The sequence below is a fragment of the Bombina bombina genome, chromosome 4, assembly GCF_027579735.1.
Source record: "Bombina bombina isolate aBomBom1 chromosome 4, aBomBom1.pri, whole genome shotgun sequence".
Taxonomy (NCBI): domain Eukaryota; kingdom Metazoa; phylum Chordata; class Amphibia; order Anura; family Bombinatoridae; genus Bombina; species Bombina bombina.
The window spans coordinates 71,848,058-71,864,765 of record NC_069502.1 but is presented as its reverse complement, the minus strand read 5'-3'; the positions used below and the strand labels follow the sequence as shown (position 1 = coordinate 71,864,765).

General features: G+C 41.9%; 1 protein-coding gene across 1 annotated transcript in view; it reads left to right on the top strand.

Moving 5' to 3' along the window:
• The window catches only part of EPHX2 (epoxide hydrolase 2), a 422,238-nt gene that overhangs the window by 324,239 nt on the left and 81,291 nt on the right, over nucleotides 1-16,708 (top strand). The window lies entirely within an intron of this gene.

Sequence of the window (16,708 nt, the reverse complement as noted above, 5' to 3'; positions counted from 1 at the left end):
TGCTGAACAGCTGTTCAGAGCAGCTACACAGTCCTCAGACACATTTTCTCATGAAGAGATAAGCTCTCAAATTTTTACAAATTCATCATCCTTGCATCAGCTGTTGCATTGTTTGGAAGAAAGACTTTTGGAACAATTGTTCCAGTTTTTTGCATTCAGTTGTGCTGTCATTTTGGCCTTCTGTTTTTAAAGCTTTGGTATAGTTACCCAGCAGTTATCATAATGTCTATTATTTTTGCAAATAATGTAGCTGAAGATAAATTATTATTATTTTTATTCACAATTTAATGTATATTGTCTGCAATAAAAAATAATGTACAGCATAAGTTAACACACTATACTTCTGTACGCATCAAAGTATTAAAATATCTAAAAATATGCTTGTGTTAAACAATTTTGATAATTTATTAGTAACAAAATAATATACACATTTGAATTACCTGTCAAAAACATAATTTATGTAAGAACTTACCTGATAAATTCATTTCTTTCATATTGGCAAGAGTCCATGAGCTAGTGACATATGGGATATACAATCCTACCAGGAGGGGCAAAGTTTCCCAAACCTCAAAATGCCTATAAATACACCTCTCACCACACCCACAATTCAGTTTAACTAATAGCCAAGCAGTGGGGTGATAAAGAAAGGAGTAGAAAGCATCAACAAAGGAAATTTGGAAATAATTGTGCTTTATACAAAAAATCATAACCACCATAAAAAAGGGTGGGCCTCATGGACTCTTGCCAATATGAAAGAAATGAATTTATCAGGTAAGTTCTTACATAAATTATGTTTTCTTTCATGTAATTGGCAAGAGTCCATGAGCTAGTGACATATGGATATCAATACCCAAGATGTGGAGTCTTCCACTCAAGAGTCACTAGAGAGGGAGGGACTAAAACAAAAACAGCCATATTCCGCTGAGAAAATAATCCACAACCCAAAAATAAGTTTATTTTCACTTTTGAAAGAAAAAAAATTAAATCAAAAAGCAGAAGAATCAAACTGAAACAGCTGCCTGAAGAACTTTTCTACCAAAAACTGCTTCCGAAGAAGCAAATACATCAAAATGGTAGAATTTAGTAAATGTATGCAAAGAGGACCAAGTGGCTGCTTTGCAAATCTGATCGACTGAAGCTTCATTCTTAAAAGCCCATGAAGTAGAGACTGATCTAGTAGAATGAGCTGTAATTCTCTGAGGCGGGGTTTGACCCGACTCCAAATAAGCTTGATGAATCAAAAGTTTCAACCAAGAAGCCAAGGAAACAGCAGAAGCTTTCTGACCTTTCCTAGGACCAGAAAATAAAACAAATAGACTAGAAGTCTTCCTGAAATTTTTAGTAGCTTCCACATAATATTTCAAAGCTCTTACCACATCCAAAGAATGTAAGGATCTCTCCAAAGAATTCTTAGGATTAGGACATAAAGAAGGGACAACAATTTCTCTACTAATGTTGTTAGAATTCACAACCTTAGGTAAAAATTGAAAAGAAGTCCGCAAAACTGCCTTATCCTGATGAAAAATCAGAAAAGGAGACTCACAAGAAAGAGCAGATAGCTCAGAAACTCTTCTAGCAGAAGAGATAGCCAAAAGGAACAACACTTTCCAAGAAAGTAGTTTAATGTCCAAAGAATGCATAGGTTCAAATGGAGGAGCCTGTAAAGCCCTCAGAACCAAATTAAGACTCCAAGGAGGAGAAATTGACTTAATGACAGGCTTAATACGAACTAAAGCCTGTACAAAACAATGTATATCAGGAAGTATAGCAATTTTTCTGTGAAATAAAACAGAAAGAGCGGAGATTTGTCCTTTCAAGGAACTTGCAGACAAACCCTTATCCAGACCATCCTGAAGAAGCTGCAAAATTCTAGGAATTCTAAAAGAATGCCAGGAGAATTTATGAGAAGAACACCATGAAATGTAAGCCTTCCAAACTCTATAATAAATCTTCCTAGAGACAGATTTACGAGCTTGTAACATTGTATTAATCACTGAATCAGAGAAAACTCTATGAGAACTAAGCGTTCAATTTCCATACCTTCAAATTTAATGATTTGAGATCCTGATGGAAAAACGGACCTTGAGATAGTAGGTCCGGCCGTAACAGAAGTGGCCAAGGCGGGCAACTGGACATCCGAACCAGATCCGCATACCAAAACCTGTGTGGCCATGCTGGAGCCACCAGCAACACAAAAGACTGTTCCATGATGATTTTGGAAATCACTCTTGGAAGAAGAACTAGAGGCGGGAAGATGTAAGCAGGTTGATAACACCAAGGAAGTGTCAGCGCATCCACTGCTTCCGTCTGACCATCCCTGGACCTGGACAGGTATCTGGGAAGTTTCTTGTTTAGATGAGAGGCCATGAGATCTATCTCTGGAAGCCCCCACATCTGAACAATCTGAGAAAACACATCTGGATGGAGAGACCACTCCCCTGGATGTAAAGTCTGGCGGCTGAGATAATCCGCCTCCCAATTGTCTACACCTGGGATATGCACTGCAGAGATTAGACAGGAGCTGGATTCCGCCCAAGCAAGTATCCGAGATACTTCTTTCATAGCTTGGGGACTGTGAGTCCCTCCCTGATGATTGACATAAGCCACAGTTGTGATATTGTCTGTCTGAAAACAAATGAACGGTTCTCTCTTTAGTAGAGGCCAGAACTGAAGAGCCCTGAGAATTGCACAGAGTTCTAAAATATTTATTGGTAATCTCGCCTCTTGAGATTTCCAAACCCCTTGTGCTGTCAGAGACCCCCAAACGGCTCCCCAACCTGAAAGACTCGCATCTGTTGTGATCACAGTCCAGGTTGGGCGAACAAAAGAAGCCCCTTGAACCAAACGATGGTGATCTATCCACCATGTCAGAGAGTGTCGTACATTGGGATTCAAGGATATTAATTGCGATATCTTTGTATAATCCCTGCACCATTGATTCAGCATACAAAGCTGTAGAGGTCTCATGTGAAAACGAGCAAAGGGGATTGCGTCCAATGCTGCAGTCATGAGACCTAAAACATGCACATAGCCACTGAAGAGAATGACTGAGACTGAAGGTGCCGGCAGGCTGCAAACAATTTTAAACGTCTCTTGTCTGTTAGAGACAGAGTCATGGACACTGAATCTTTCTGGAAACCTAAAAAGGTGACCCTTGTCTGAGGAATCAAGAAACTTTTTGGTAAATTGATCCTCCAACCATGTTTCCGAAGAAACAACACTAGTTGATTTGTGTGAGATTCTGCAGTATGTAAAGACTGAGCTAGTACCAAGATATCGTCCAAATAACGAAACACCGCAATACCCTGTTCTCTGATTACATATAGTAGGGCACCCAGAACCTTTGAAAAGATTCTTGGAGCTGTTTCTAGGCCAAATGGAAGAGCAACAAATTGGTAATGCTTGTCTAGAAAAGAGAATCTCAGAAACTGATAGTGTTCTGGATGAATCGGAATATGAAGGTATGCATCCTGCAAGTCTATTGTGGACATATAATGTCCTTGCTGAACAAAAGGCAGAATAGTCCTTATAGTTACCATCTTGAAAGTTGGTATTTTTACATAACAATTCAAAATTTTCAGATCCAGAACTGATCTGAACAAATTTTCTTTCTTTGGTACAATGAATAGGTTTGAATAAAACCCCAAACCTTGTTCCTGAAGAGGAACTGGCATGATTACCCCTGAAGACTCCAGGTCTGAAACACACTTCAGAAAAGCCTGAGCTTTTACTGGATTTACAGGAATGTGTGAAAGAAAAAATCTTCTCACAGGAGGTTTTACTTTGAATCCTATTCGATACCCTTGAGAGACAATGCTCTGAATCCAATGATTTTGGACAGATTTTATCCAAAAATCCTTGAAAAACCTTAATCTGCCCCCTACCAGCTGAGCTGGAATGAGGGCCGCACCTTCATGCGGACTTAGGGGCAGACTTTGGTTTCCTAAATGGCTTGGATTTATTCCAATTTGAGGAAGGCTTCCAAGTGGAAGCAGATTCCTTGGGAGGAGGATTGAGTTTTTGTTCCTTATTCTGACGAAAGGAACGAAAACGGTTAGAAGCCTTAGATTTACCCTTAGGTTTTTTATCCTGAGGCAAAAAAACTCCTTTTCCTCCAGTGATAGTTGAAATAATAGAATCCAACTGAGAACCAAATAAATTATTACCTTGGAAAGAAAGAGATAGTAATCTAGATTTAGATGTCATATCAGCATTCCAAGATTTAAGCCACAAAGCTCTTCTAGCTAATACAGCTAAAGACATGGATCTAACATAAATTTTGATAATATCAAAAATGGCATCACAAATAAAATGATTAGCATGTTGCAGTAAGCGAACAATGCTAGATATGTCAGAATCCAATTCATGTTGCGCTAAATTTTCAGAAAGTTGATGCAGCCGCAACATCACCTAAAGAAATAGCAGGTCTGAGAAGATGACCTGAATATAAATAGGCCTTCCTTAGATAAGATTCATGCTTCCTATCTAAATGATCCTTAAAGGAAGTGCTATCTTCCATAGGAATAGTGGTACGTTTAGCAAGAGTAGAAATAGCCCCATCAACTTTGGGGATCTTTTCCCAAAACTCTATAGATTTTGCTGGTAAAGGATACAATCTCTTAAACCTTGAAGAAGGAACAAAGGAAGTACCTGGCTTATTCCATTCCTTAGAAATCATATCAGAAATAGCCTCAGGAATGGGAAAAACACCTGGGGAAACCACAGGAGGTTTAAAAACAGCATTTAAACGTTTATTAGACTGAACGTCAATAGGACTGGTTACCTCAATATCCAAAGTAATTAACACTTCTTTTAATAAAGAACGTATATACTCTATTTTAAATAAATAAGTAGATTTGTCAGTGTCAATATCTGAGGAAGGATCTTCTGTTTCAGATAGATCATCATCAGAAGAGGATGAATTATTATGTTGTTGGTCATTTGAAATTTCATCAGCTAAATGAGAAGTTTTAAAACACCTTTTACGTTTATTAGAAGGTGGAAATGCAGACAAAGCCTTCATAATAGATTCAGAAACAAATTCTTTAAAATTTACAGGTATATCATGCACATTAGAAGTTGAAGGAACTGCAACTGGCAATGTACTATTACTGATAGAAACACTATCTGCATGTAAAAGTTTATCATGACAACTATTACAAATGACATTCGGTGGAATAATTTCTACAATTTTGCAACAAATGCACTTAGCTTTGGTAGAACCAATGTCAGGCAGCAATGTTCCAGCAGAAACTTCAGAGACAGGATCGGATTGGGACATCTTGCTCAATGTAAAAGAAAAAACAACATATAAAGCAAAATTATCTATTTCCTTAAATGACAGTTTCAGGAATGGAAAAAAATTCAAAAGCATAGGCCTCTTGATAGAGAAGAAAGCAGGAGGCAAACATGAATGGGGTATTGAAATAATGAAAAAAATTTGGCGTAAGTATGACGCACAACGTAACGTAAACTTTTTTGGCGCCAAAAATGGCTTGCGTCACTAATGACACCGCAGTGTGAAAGGTCTCGACGTCACGTATGACGCCGGAAATGACGAAGTTGCGTCAAAAACATAATTTCTCCAACATAGGTGTGTCCGGTCCACGGCGTCATCCTTACTTGTGGGATATTCTCTTCCCCAACAGGAAATGGCAAAGAGCCCAGCAAAGCTGGTCACATGATCCCTCCTAGGCTCCGCCTACCCCAGTCATTCTCTTTGCCGTTGTACAGGCAACATCTCCACGGAGATGGCTTAGAGTTTTTTAGTGTTTAACTGTAGTTTTTATTATTCAATCAAGAGTTTGTTATTTTAAAATAGTGCTGGTATGTACTATTTACTCAGAAACAGAAAAGAGATGAAGATTTCTGTTTGTATGAGGAAAATGATTTTAGCAATCGTTACTAAAATCCATGGCTGTTCCACACAGGACTGTTGAGAGGAATTAACTTCAGTTGGGGGAACAGTGTGCAGTCTCTTGCTGCTTGAGGTATGACACATTCTAACAAGACGATGTAATGCTGGAAGCTGTCATTTTCCCTATGGGATCCGGTAAGCCATGTTTATTAAGATAGTAAATAAGGGCTTCATAAGGGCTTATTAAGACTGTAGACTTTTTCTGGGCTAAATCGATTAATTATTAACACATATTTAGCCTTGAGGAATCATTTAATCTGGGTATTTTGATAAGATTATATCGGCAGGCACTGTTTTAGACACCTTATTCTTTAGGGGCTTTCCCAAATCATAGGCAGAGCCTCATTTTCGCGCCGGTGTTGCGCACTTGTTTTTGAGAGGCATGACATGCAGTCGCATGTGTGAGGAGCTCTGATACATAGAAAAGACTTTCTGAAGGCGTCATTTGGTATCGTATTCCCCTTTGGGCTTGGTTGGGTCTCAGCAAAGCAGATACCAGGGACTGTAAAGGGGTTAAGGTTAAAAACGGCTCCGGTTCCGTTATTTTAAGGGTTAAAGCTTCCAAATTTGGTGTGCAATACTTTTAAGGCTTTAAGACACTGTGGTGAAATTTTGGTGAATTTTGAACAATTCCTTCATATTTTTTCGCAATTGCAGTAATAAAGTGTGTTCAGTTTAAAATTTAAAGTGACAGTAACGGTTTTATTTTAAAACGTTTTTTGTACTTTGTTTTCAAGTTTATGCCTGTTTAACATGTCTGAACTACCAGATAGACTGTGTTCTGAATGTGGGGAAGCCAGAGTTCCTTCTCATTTAAATAAATGTGATTTATGTGACAATGACAATGATGCCCAAGATGATTCCTCAAGTGAGGGGAGTAAGCATGGTACTGCATCATTCCCTCCTTCGTCTACACGAGTCTTGCCCACTCAGGAGGCCCCTAGTACATCTAGTGCGCCAATACTCCTTACTATGCAACAATTAACGGCTGTAATGGATAATTCTGTCAAAAACATTTTAGCCAAAATGCACACTTATCAGCGTAAGCGCGACTGCTCTGTTTTAGATACTGAAGAGCATGACGACGCTGATAATAATGGTTCTGAAGGGCCCCTAAACCAGTCTGATGGGGCCAGGGAGGTTTTGTCTGAGGGAGAAATTACAGATTCAGGGAACATTTCTCAACAAGCTGAACCTGATGTGATTACGTTTAAATTTAAGTTGGAACATCTCCGCGCTCTGCTTAAGGAGGTATTATCCACTCTGGATGATTGTGACAATTTGGTCATCCCAGAGAAACTATGTAAAATGGACAAGTTCCTAGAGGTCCCGGGGCTCCCAGAAGCTTTTCCTATACCCAAGCGGGTGGCGGACATTGTAAATAAAGAATGGGAAAGGCCCGGTATTCCTTTCGTCCCTCCCCCCATATTTAAAAAATTGTTTCCTATGGTCGACCCCAGAAAGGACTTATGGCAGACAGTCCCCAAGGTCGAGGGAGCGGTTTCCACTTTAAACAAACGCACCACTATACCCATAGAAGATAGTTGTGCTTTCAAAGATCCTATGGATAAAAAATTAGAAGGTTTACTTAAAAAGATGTTTGTTCAGCAGGGTTACCTTCTACAACCAATTTCATGCATTGTCCCTGTCGCTACAGCCGCGTGTTTCTGGTTCGATGAGCTGGTAAAGGCGGTCGATAGTGATTCTCCTCCTTATGAGGAGATTATGGACAGAATCAATGCTCTCAAATTGGCTAATTCTTTCACCCTAGACGCCACTTTGCAATTGGCTAGGTTAGCGGCTAAGAATTCTGGGTTTGCTATTGTGGCGCGCAGAGCGCTTTGGTTGAAATCTTGGTCAGCGGATGCGTCTTCCAAGAACAAGCTACTTAACATTCCTTTCAAGGGGAAAACGCTGTTTGGCCCTGACTTGAAAGAGATTATCTCTGATATCACTGGGGGTAAGGGCCACGCCCTTCCTCAGGATCGGCCTTTCAAGGCCAAAAATAAACCTAATTTTCGTCCCTTTCGTAGAAACGGACCAGCCCAAAGTGCTACGTCCTCTAAGCAAGAGGGTAATACTTCTCAAGCCAAGCAAGCTTGGAGACCAATGCAGGGCTGGAACAAGGGAAAGCAGGCCAAGAAACCTGCCACTGCTACCAAGACAGCATGAAATGTTGGCCCCCGATCCGGGACCGGATCTGGTGGGGGGCAGACTCTCTCTCTTCGCTCAGGCTTGGGCAAGAGATGTTCTGGATCCTTGGGCGCTAGAAATAGTCTCCCAAGGTTATCTTCTGGAATTCAAGGGGATTCCCCCAAGGGGGAGGTTCCACAGGTCTCAGTTGTCTTCAGACCACATAAAAAGACAGGCATTCTTACATTGTGTAGAAGACCTGTTAAAAATGGGAGTGATTCATCCTGTTCCATTAGGAGAACAAGGGATGGGGTTCTACTCCAATCTGTTCATAGTTCCCAAAAAAGAGGGAACGTTCAGACCAATCTTAGATCTCAAGATCTTAAACAAGTTTCTCAAGGTTCCATCGTTCAAAATGGAAACCATTCGAACTATTCTTCCTTCCATCCAGGAAGGTCAATTCATGACCACGGTGGATTTAAAGGATGCGTATCTACATATTCCTATCCACAAGGAACATCATCGGTTCCTAAGGTTCGCATTCCTGGACAAGCATTACCAGTTCGTGGCGCTTCCTTTCGGATTAGCCACTGCTCCAAGGATTTTCACAAAGGTACTAGGGTCCCTTCTAGCTGTGCTAAGACCAAGGGGCATTGCTGTAGTACCTTACTTGGACGACATTCTGATTCAAGCGTCGTCCCTTCCTCAAGCAAAGGCTCACACGGACATCGTCCTGGCCTTTCTCAGATCTCACGGATGGAAAGTGAACGTGGAAAAGAGTTCTCTATCTCCGTCAACAAGGGTTCCCTTCTTGGGAACAATAATAGACTCCTTAGAAATGAGGATTTTTCTGACAGAGGCCAGAAAAACAAAACTTCTAGACTCTTGTCGGATACTTCATTCCGTTCCTCTTCCTTCCATAGCGCAGTGCATGGAAGTGATAGGTTTGATGGTAGCGGCAATGGACATAGTTCCTTTTGCGCGCATTCATCTAAGACCATTACAACTGTGCATGCTCAGTCAGTGGAATGGGGACTATACAGACTTGTCTCCGAGGATACAAGTAAATCAGCGGACCAGAGACTCACTCCGTTGGTGGCTGTCCCTGGACAACCTGTCACAAGGGATGACCTTCCGCAGACCAGAGTGGGTCATTGTCACGACCGACGCCAGTCTGATGGGCTGGGGCGCGGTCTGGGGATCCCTGAAAGCTCAGGGTCTTTGGTCTCGGGAAGAATCTCTTCTTCCGATAAATATTCTGGAACTGAGAGCGATATTCAATGCTCTCAAGGCTTGGCCTCAGCTAGCGAGGGCCAAGTTCATACGGTTTCAATCAGACAACATGACAACTGTTGCGTACATCAACCATCAGGGGGGAACAAGGAGTTCCCTGGCGATGGAAGAAGTGACCAAAATCATTCAATGGGCGGAGTCTCACTCCTGCCACCTGTCTGCAATCCACATCCCAGGAGTGGAAAATTGGGAAGCGGATTTTCTGAGTCGTCAGACATTGCATCCGGGGGAGTGGGAACTCCATCCGGAAATCTTTGCCCAAATCACTCAACTGTGGGGCATTCCAGACATGGATCTGATGGCCTCTCGTCAGAACTTCAAAGTTCCTTGCTACGGGTCCAGATCCAGGGATCCCAAGGCGACTCTAGTGGATGCACTAGTAGCACCTTGGACCTTCAAACTAGCTTATGTATTCCCGCCGTTTCCTCTCATCCCCAGGCTGGTAGCCAGGATCAATCAGGAGAGGGCGTCAGTGATCTTGATAGCTCCTGCGTGGCCACGCAGGACTTGGTATGCAGATCTGGTGAATATGTCATCGGCTCCACCATGGAAGCTACCTTTGAGACGAGACCTTCTTGTTCAAGGTCCGTTCGAACATCCGAATCTGGTCTCACTCCAGCTGACTGCTTGGAGATTGAACGCTTGATCTTATCGAAGCGAGGGTTCTCAGATTCTGTTATTGATACTCTTGTTCAGGCCAGAAAGCCTGTAACTAGAAAAATTTACCACAAAATTTGGAAAAAATATATCTGTTGGTGTGAATCTAAAGGATTCCCTTGGGACAAGGTTAAGATTCCTAAGATTCTATCCTTCCTTCAAGAAGGATTGGAAAAAGGATTATCTGCAAGTTCCTTGAAGGGACAGATTTCTGCCTTGTCTGTGTTACTTCACAAAAAGCTGGCAGCCGTGCCAGATGTTCAAGCCTTTGTTCAGGCTCTGGTTAGAATCAAGCCTGTTTACAAACCTTTGACTCCTCCTTGGAGTCTCAACTTAGTTCTTTCAGTTCTTCAGGGGGTTCCGTTTGAACCCCTACATTCCGTTGATATTAAGTTATTATCTTGGAAAGTTTTGTTTTTGGTTGCAATTTCTTCTGCTAGAAGAGTTTCAGAATTATCTGCTCTGCAGTGTTCTCCTCCTTATCTGGTGTTCCATGCAGATAAGGTGGTTTTACGTACTAAACCTGGTTTTCTTCCAAAAGTTGTTTCTAACAAAAACATTAACCAGGAGATTATCGTACCTTCTCTGTGTCCGAAACCAGTTTCAAAGAAGGAACGTTTGTTGCACAATTTGGATGTTGTTCGCGCTCTAAAATTCTATTTAGACGCTACAAAGGATTTTAGACAAACATCTTCCTTGTTTGTTGTTTATTCCGGTAAAAGGAGAGGTCAAAAAGCAACTTCTACCTCTCTCTCTTTTTGGATTAAAAGCATCATCAGATTGGCTTACGAGACTGCCGGACGGCAGCCTCCCGAAAGAATCACAGCTCATTCCACTAGGGCTGTGGCTTCCACATGGGCCTTCAAGAACGAGGCTTCTGTTGATCAGATATGTAGGGCAGCGACTTGGTCTTCACTGCACACTTTTACCAAATTTTACAAGTTTGATACTTTTGCTTCTTCTGAGGCTATTTTTGGGAGAAAGGTTTTGCAAGCCGTGGTGCCTTCCATCTAGGTGACCTGATTTGCTCCCTCCCATCATCCGTGTCCTAAAGCTTTGGTATTGGTTCCCACAAGTAAGGATGACGCCGTGGACCGGACACACCTATGTTGGAGAAAACAGAATTTATGTTTACCTGATAAATTACTTTCTCCAACGGTGTGTCCGGTCCACGGCCCGCCCTGGTTTTTTAATCAGGTCTGATAATTTATTTTCTTTAACTACAGTCACCACGGTATCATATGGTTTCTCCTATGCAAATATTCCTCCTTAACGTCGGTCGAATGACTGGGGTAGGCGGAGCCTAGGAGGGATCATGTGACCAGCTTTGCTGGGCTCTTTGCCATTTCCTGTTGGGGAAGAGAATATCCCACAAGTAAGGATGACGCCGTGGACCGGACACACCGTTGGAGAAAGTAATTTATCAGGTAAACATAAATTCTGTTTTCCCGCGCCAAAAAAGTTCGCGCCAAAAATGACGCAATAAAGTCTAACATTTGACGCACCCGCGGGCCTAATACCCGCAAATGCAAAAGTTGTCAAAATTGAAAAAGACTAAACCCCAGGTAAGAAACAAATTTCTTAAAGTGTTTATATTCCCAAATATGAAACTGACAGTATGCAGAAGGAAATACATGAACCTGACTCATGGCAAATATAAGTACAATACATATTTTTAGAACTTTATATAATTGCATAAAGTGCCAAACCATAGCTGAGAGTGTCTTAAGTAATAAAAACATACTTACCAAAAGACACCCATCCACATATAGCAGATAGCCAAACCAGTACTAAAACAGTTCTTTAGTAGAAGTAATGGTAAATTTGAGAGTATATCGTCGATCTGAAAAGGGAGGTAGGAGATGAATCTCTACGACCGATAACAGAGAACCCATGAAAAAGACCCCCGTTAGGGAAATCATTGCATTCAATAGGTGATACTCCTTTCACGTCCCTCTGACATTCGCTGTACTCTGAGAGGAATCGGGCTTCAACAATGCTGAGAAGCGCATATCAACTTAGAAATCTTAGCACAAACTTACTTCACCACCTCCATAGGAGGCAAAGTTTGTAAAACTGAATTGTGGGTGTGGTGAGGGGTGTATTTATAGGCATTTTGAGGTTTGGGAAACTTTGCCCCTCCTGGTAGGATTGTATATCCCATATTTCACTAGCTCATGGACTCTTGCCAATTACATGAAAGAAATTTATTTCCTTTCATAAGGCAGGGAGAGTCCACAACTTAATTTCTTACTGTTGGGAAATACAACACCTGGCCACCAGGAGAAGGTAAAGACTTAAACATCCCTCCCACTTACCCTATCCCCCAGGTCATTCTTTGCCTTTCGTCACTATAGAAGGGGGCAGAGAAGTGTCAGAAGATTTTGGATAGTCTTGTATGGGTATGTTCCCTTCGAGAAAGAAATGGTGTTTTAAGCAGTCATGTCATCCTCTCAGTGAGAGTATTGATGAAAGTTAGAGTCTGGAGATGCAGGGAAAGTTTTTCTGCGAACCCATCCAGACTGTCGCCTAACAGCTCCTGAACAATCAGTGCTGACGAGTTTCACTGCTTGCTGTTACACACTCAAGTCCATGTTAGAGGTGTCTCTGCAAAACTGTCACACTTGAGAGGCTGTGCCTGTTCCACAGCATGGATCCTGGAGGCTAAGACCATTTTTTATATACACTTTGCTATACAGGGTCACAGTGTGGCTCCTTTATGCCTCGATAGAATTAAGGGTTAATATCTCCTTCAGGGAGATTATTTGAACAGCTAGGGGTAATTTATAACTGCTTTAATGTGAGAGTTTTTGGGCTCATAGACTGTTTGCTTTTGGCTTAAAAACAAACAGGTTTCACTTTCGTTTTTGAGTGTTGCGCAGCTCATAATAGCTCAACACCTTTTTCATAGCAGGGGAAGTCCTGTCCTACGTACCACATGACCGGGTGCAGTCTTTTCATTTTCCTACGATCCTGCTGTGGACATCACTCCTAAGGAGAGCGTTTTCACCGTTAGCTGTCTGGGTCTAGGAGGTGGTGAGTGCCCCAGCCATTGTGATTATAAAGGTGCTGTTGTTTGAATAAAAGTGTTTTTTGTTTGTCCTTCTGTGGATATATACTTAGCTATGGAGGACTCTGATACTACATTAGAAGGTGCCGCTCCTTCTGTACTGAATAATAATTCCTGTTTATATTGTGAGGAGGCCGTAGTTTGCCCACCTGCTCAATTTTGTTCCATTTGCCTAAGCACTGTTCGAAAGTCTAAGAAGGGAGACAAGCCTGCTAATACTCATAGCGCTATTAGCCCCTCTGAGCCTTCTACCTCTCAGGAATCTATGTCCCGTGAGATTACTACCCTTTCTACACTACCCTCTCCACATACAGTTCCCCGCGGCTCAACTAATCCTCCATCTGGAAGGGGCTTTTCTTCTGTTATGTGTGATCAGTCCACGGGTCATCATTACTTCTGGGATATAACTCCTCCCCAACAGGAAATGCAAGAGGATTCACCCAGCAGAGCTGCATATAGCTCCTCCCCTCTACGTCACTCCCAGTCATTCTCTTGCACCCAACGACTAGATAGGATGTGTAAGAGGACTATGGTGATTATTCTTAGTTTTTATGACTTCAATCAAAAGTTTGTTATTTTACAATGACACCGGAGTGTGTTATTGCCTCTCTGGCAGAGTTTGAAGAAGAATCTACCAGAGTTTTACTATGATTTTAGCCGGAGTAGTTAAGATCATATTGCTGTTCTCGGCCATCTGAGGAGAGGTAAAAACTTCAGATCAGGGGACAGCGGGCAGATGAATCTGCATAGAGGTATGTAGCAGTTTTTATTTTCTGACAATGGAATTGATGAGAAAATCCTGCCATACCGATATAATGTCATGTATGTATACTTTGCACTTCAGTATTCTGGGAATGGTACTTCACTGGAATTACTCTGTAAAAAGTACATAAGAATTTTTTTATATGTATTGATTATGTTAAACGTTTTTGCTGGAATGTAGAATCGTTTACATTTAGTGAGGTACTGAGTGAATAAATGTTTGGGCTATTTTTCCACTTGGCAGTTGCTTATTCTAATTATGACAGTTTCGTTTCTCCCTCACTGCTGTGTGTGAGGGGGAGGGGCCGTTTTTGGCGCTCTTTGCTACGCATCAAAATTTCCAGTCAGTTGCTCATTGTATTTCCTGCATGATCCGGTTCATCTCTACAGAACTCAGGGGTCTTCAAAACTTCTTTTGAGGGAGGTAGATTCTCTCAGCAGAGCTGTGAGAATTATATATTGACTGTGATAAAAAATGTTACTCTGTAATTTAATTAATTTTGCTTTGCTAATGGGAAACCTTTGCTAAAGTTGTGTTGTTTACAAGGATTGATGCTATAACTGTTTTTCAGTTTATTATTTCAACTGTCATTAATCGTTTAGTGTTTCTTTGAGGCACAGTACGTTTTTATTAAATAAAATTGTAGCCAAGTTGCAAGTTTATTTGCTAGTGTGTTGAACATGTCTGATTCAGAGGAAGATACCTGTGTCATTTGTTCCAATGCCAAGGTGGAGCCCAATAGAAATTTATGTACTAACTGTATTGATGCTACTTTAAATAAAAGCCAATCTGTACAAATTGAACAAATTTCACCTAACAGCGAGGGGAGAGTTATGCCGACTAACTCGCCTCACGTGTCAGTACCTGCATCTCCCGCTCGGGAGGTGCGTGATATTGTGGCGCCCAGTACATCTGGGCGGCCATTACAGATAACATTACAAGATATGGCTACTGTTATGACTGAAGTTTTGGCTAAATTACCAGAACTAAGAGGCAAGCGTGATCACTCTGGGGTGAGAACAGAGTGCGCTGATAATACTAGGGCCATGTCTGATACTGCGTCACAGCTTGCAGAGCATGAGGACGGAGAGCTTCATTCTGTGGGTGACGGTTCTGATCCAAACAGATTGGATTCAGATATTTCAAATTTTAAATTTAAATTGGAGAACCTCCGTGTATTACTAGGGGAGGTTTTAGCGGCTCTGAATGATTGTAACACAGTTGCAATACCAGAGAAAATGTGTAGGTTGGATAAATATTTTGCGGTACCGGCGAGTACTGATGTTTTTCCTATACCTAAGAGACTTACTGAAATTGTTACTAAGGAGTGGGATAGACCCGGTGTGCCGTTCTCACCCCCTCCAATATTTAGAAAAATGTTTCCAATAGACGCCACCACACGGGACTTATGGCAAACGGTCCCTAAGGTGGAGGGAGCAGTTTCTACCTTAGCTAAGCGTACCACTATCCCGGTTGAGGATAGCTGTGCTTTTTCAGATCCAATGGATAAAAAACTAGAGGGTTACCTTAAGAAAATGTTTGTTCAACAAGGTTTTATATTGCAACCCCTTGCATGCATCGCGCCGGTCACGGCTGCTGCAGCATTCTGGATTGAATCTCTGGAAGAGAACATTAGTTCAGCTACGCTGGACGAGATTACGGACAGGTTTAGAGTCCTTAAACTAGCTAATTCTTTCATTTCGGAAGCCGTAGTACATTTAACCAAACTTACGGCTAAGAATTCAGGATTCGCCATTCAGGCACGCAGAGCACTGTGGCTAAAATCCTGGTCAGCTGATGTTACTTCTAAATCTAAATTGCTTAATATACCTTTCAAGGGGCAGACCTTATTCGGGCCCGGGTTGAAGGAGATTATCGCTGACATTACAGGAGGTAAAGGCCATGCCCTGCCTCAGGACAAAGCCAAAGCTAAGACTAGACAGTCTAATTTTCGTTCCTTTCGTAATTTCAAAGCAGGAGCAGCATCAACTTCCTCTGCACCAAAACAGGAAGGAGCTGTTGCTCGTTACAGACAAGGCTGGAGACCTAATCAGTCCTGGAACAAGGGCAAGCAGGCCAGGAAACCTGCTGCTGCCCCTAAGACAGCATGAATCGAGGGCCCCCGATCCGGGACCGGATCTGGTGGGGGGCAGACTTTCTCTCTTCGCCCAGGCTTGGGCAAGAGATGTTCAGGATCCCTGGGCGCTAGAGATCATATCTCAGGGATACCTTCTGGACTTCAAATTCTCTCCCCCAAGAGGGAGATTTCATCTGTCAAGGTTGTCAACAAACCAAATAAAGAAAGAGGCGTTTCTACGCTGCGTACAAGATCTTTTATTAATGGGAGTGATCCATCCGGTTCCGCGGTCGGAACAAGGACAAGGGTTTTACTCAAATCTGTTTGTAGTTCCCAAAAAAGAGGGAACTTTCAGGCCAATCTTGGATTTAAAGATCCTAAACAAATTCCTAAGAGTTCCATCGTTCAAAATGGAAACTATTCGGACAATTTTAACCATGATCCAAAAAGGTCAGTACATGACCACAGTGGATTTAAAGGATGCTTACCTTCACATACCGATTCACAAGGATCATTACCGGTATCTAAGGTTTGCCTTTCTAGACAGGCATTACCAATTTGTAGCTCTTCCATTCGGATTGGCTACGGCTCCAAGAATCTTCACAAAGGTTCTGGGTACTCTTCTAGCGGTCCTAAGACCGCGAGGAATTTCGGTAGCTCCATACCTGGACGACATTCTGATACAAGCTCCAAGCTTTCAAACTGCCAAGTCTCATACAGAGTTAGTACTGGCATTTCTAAGGTCGCATCGATGGAAGGTGAACGAAAAGAAGAGTTCTCTCTTTCCACTCACAAGAG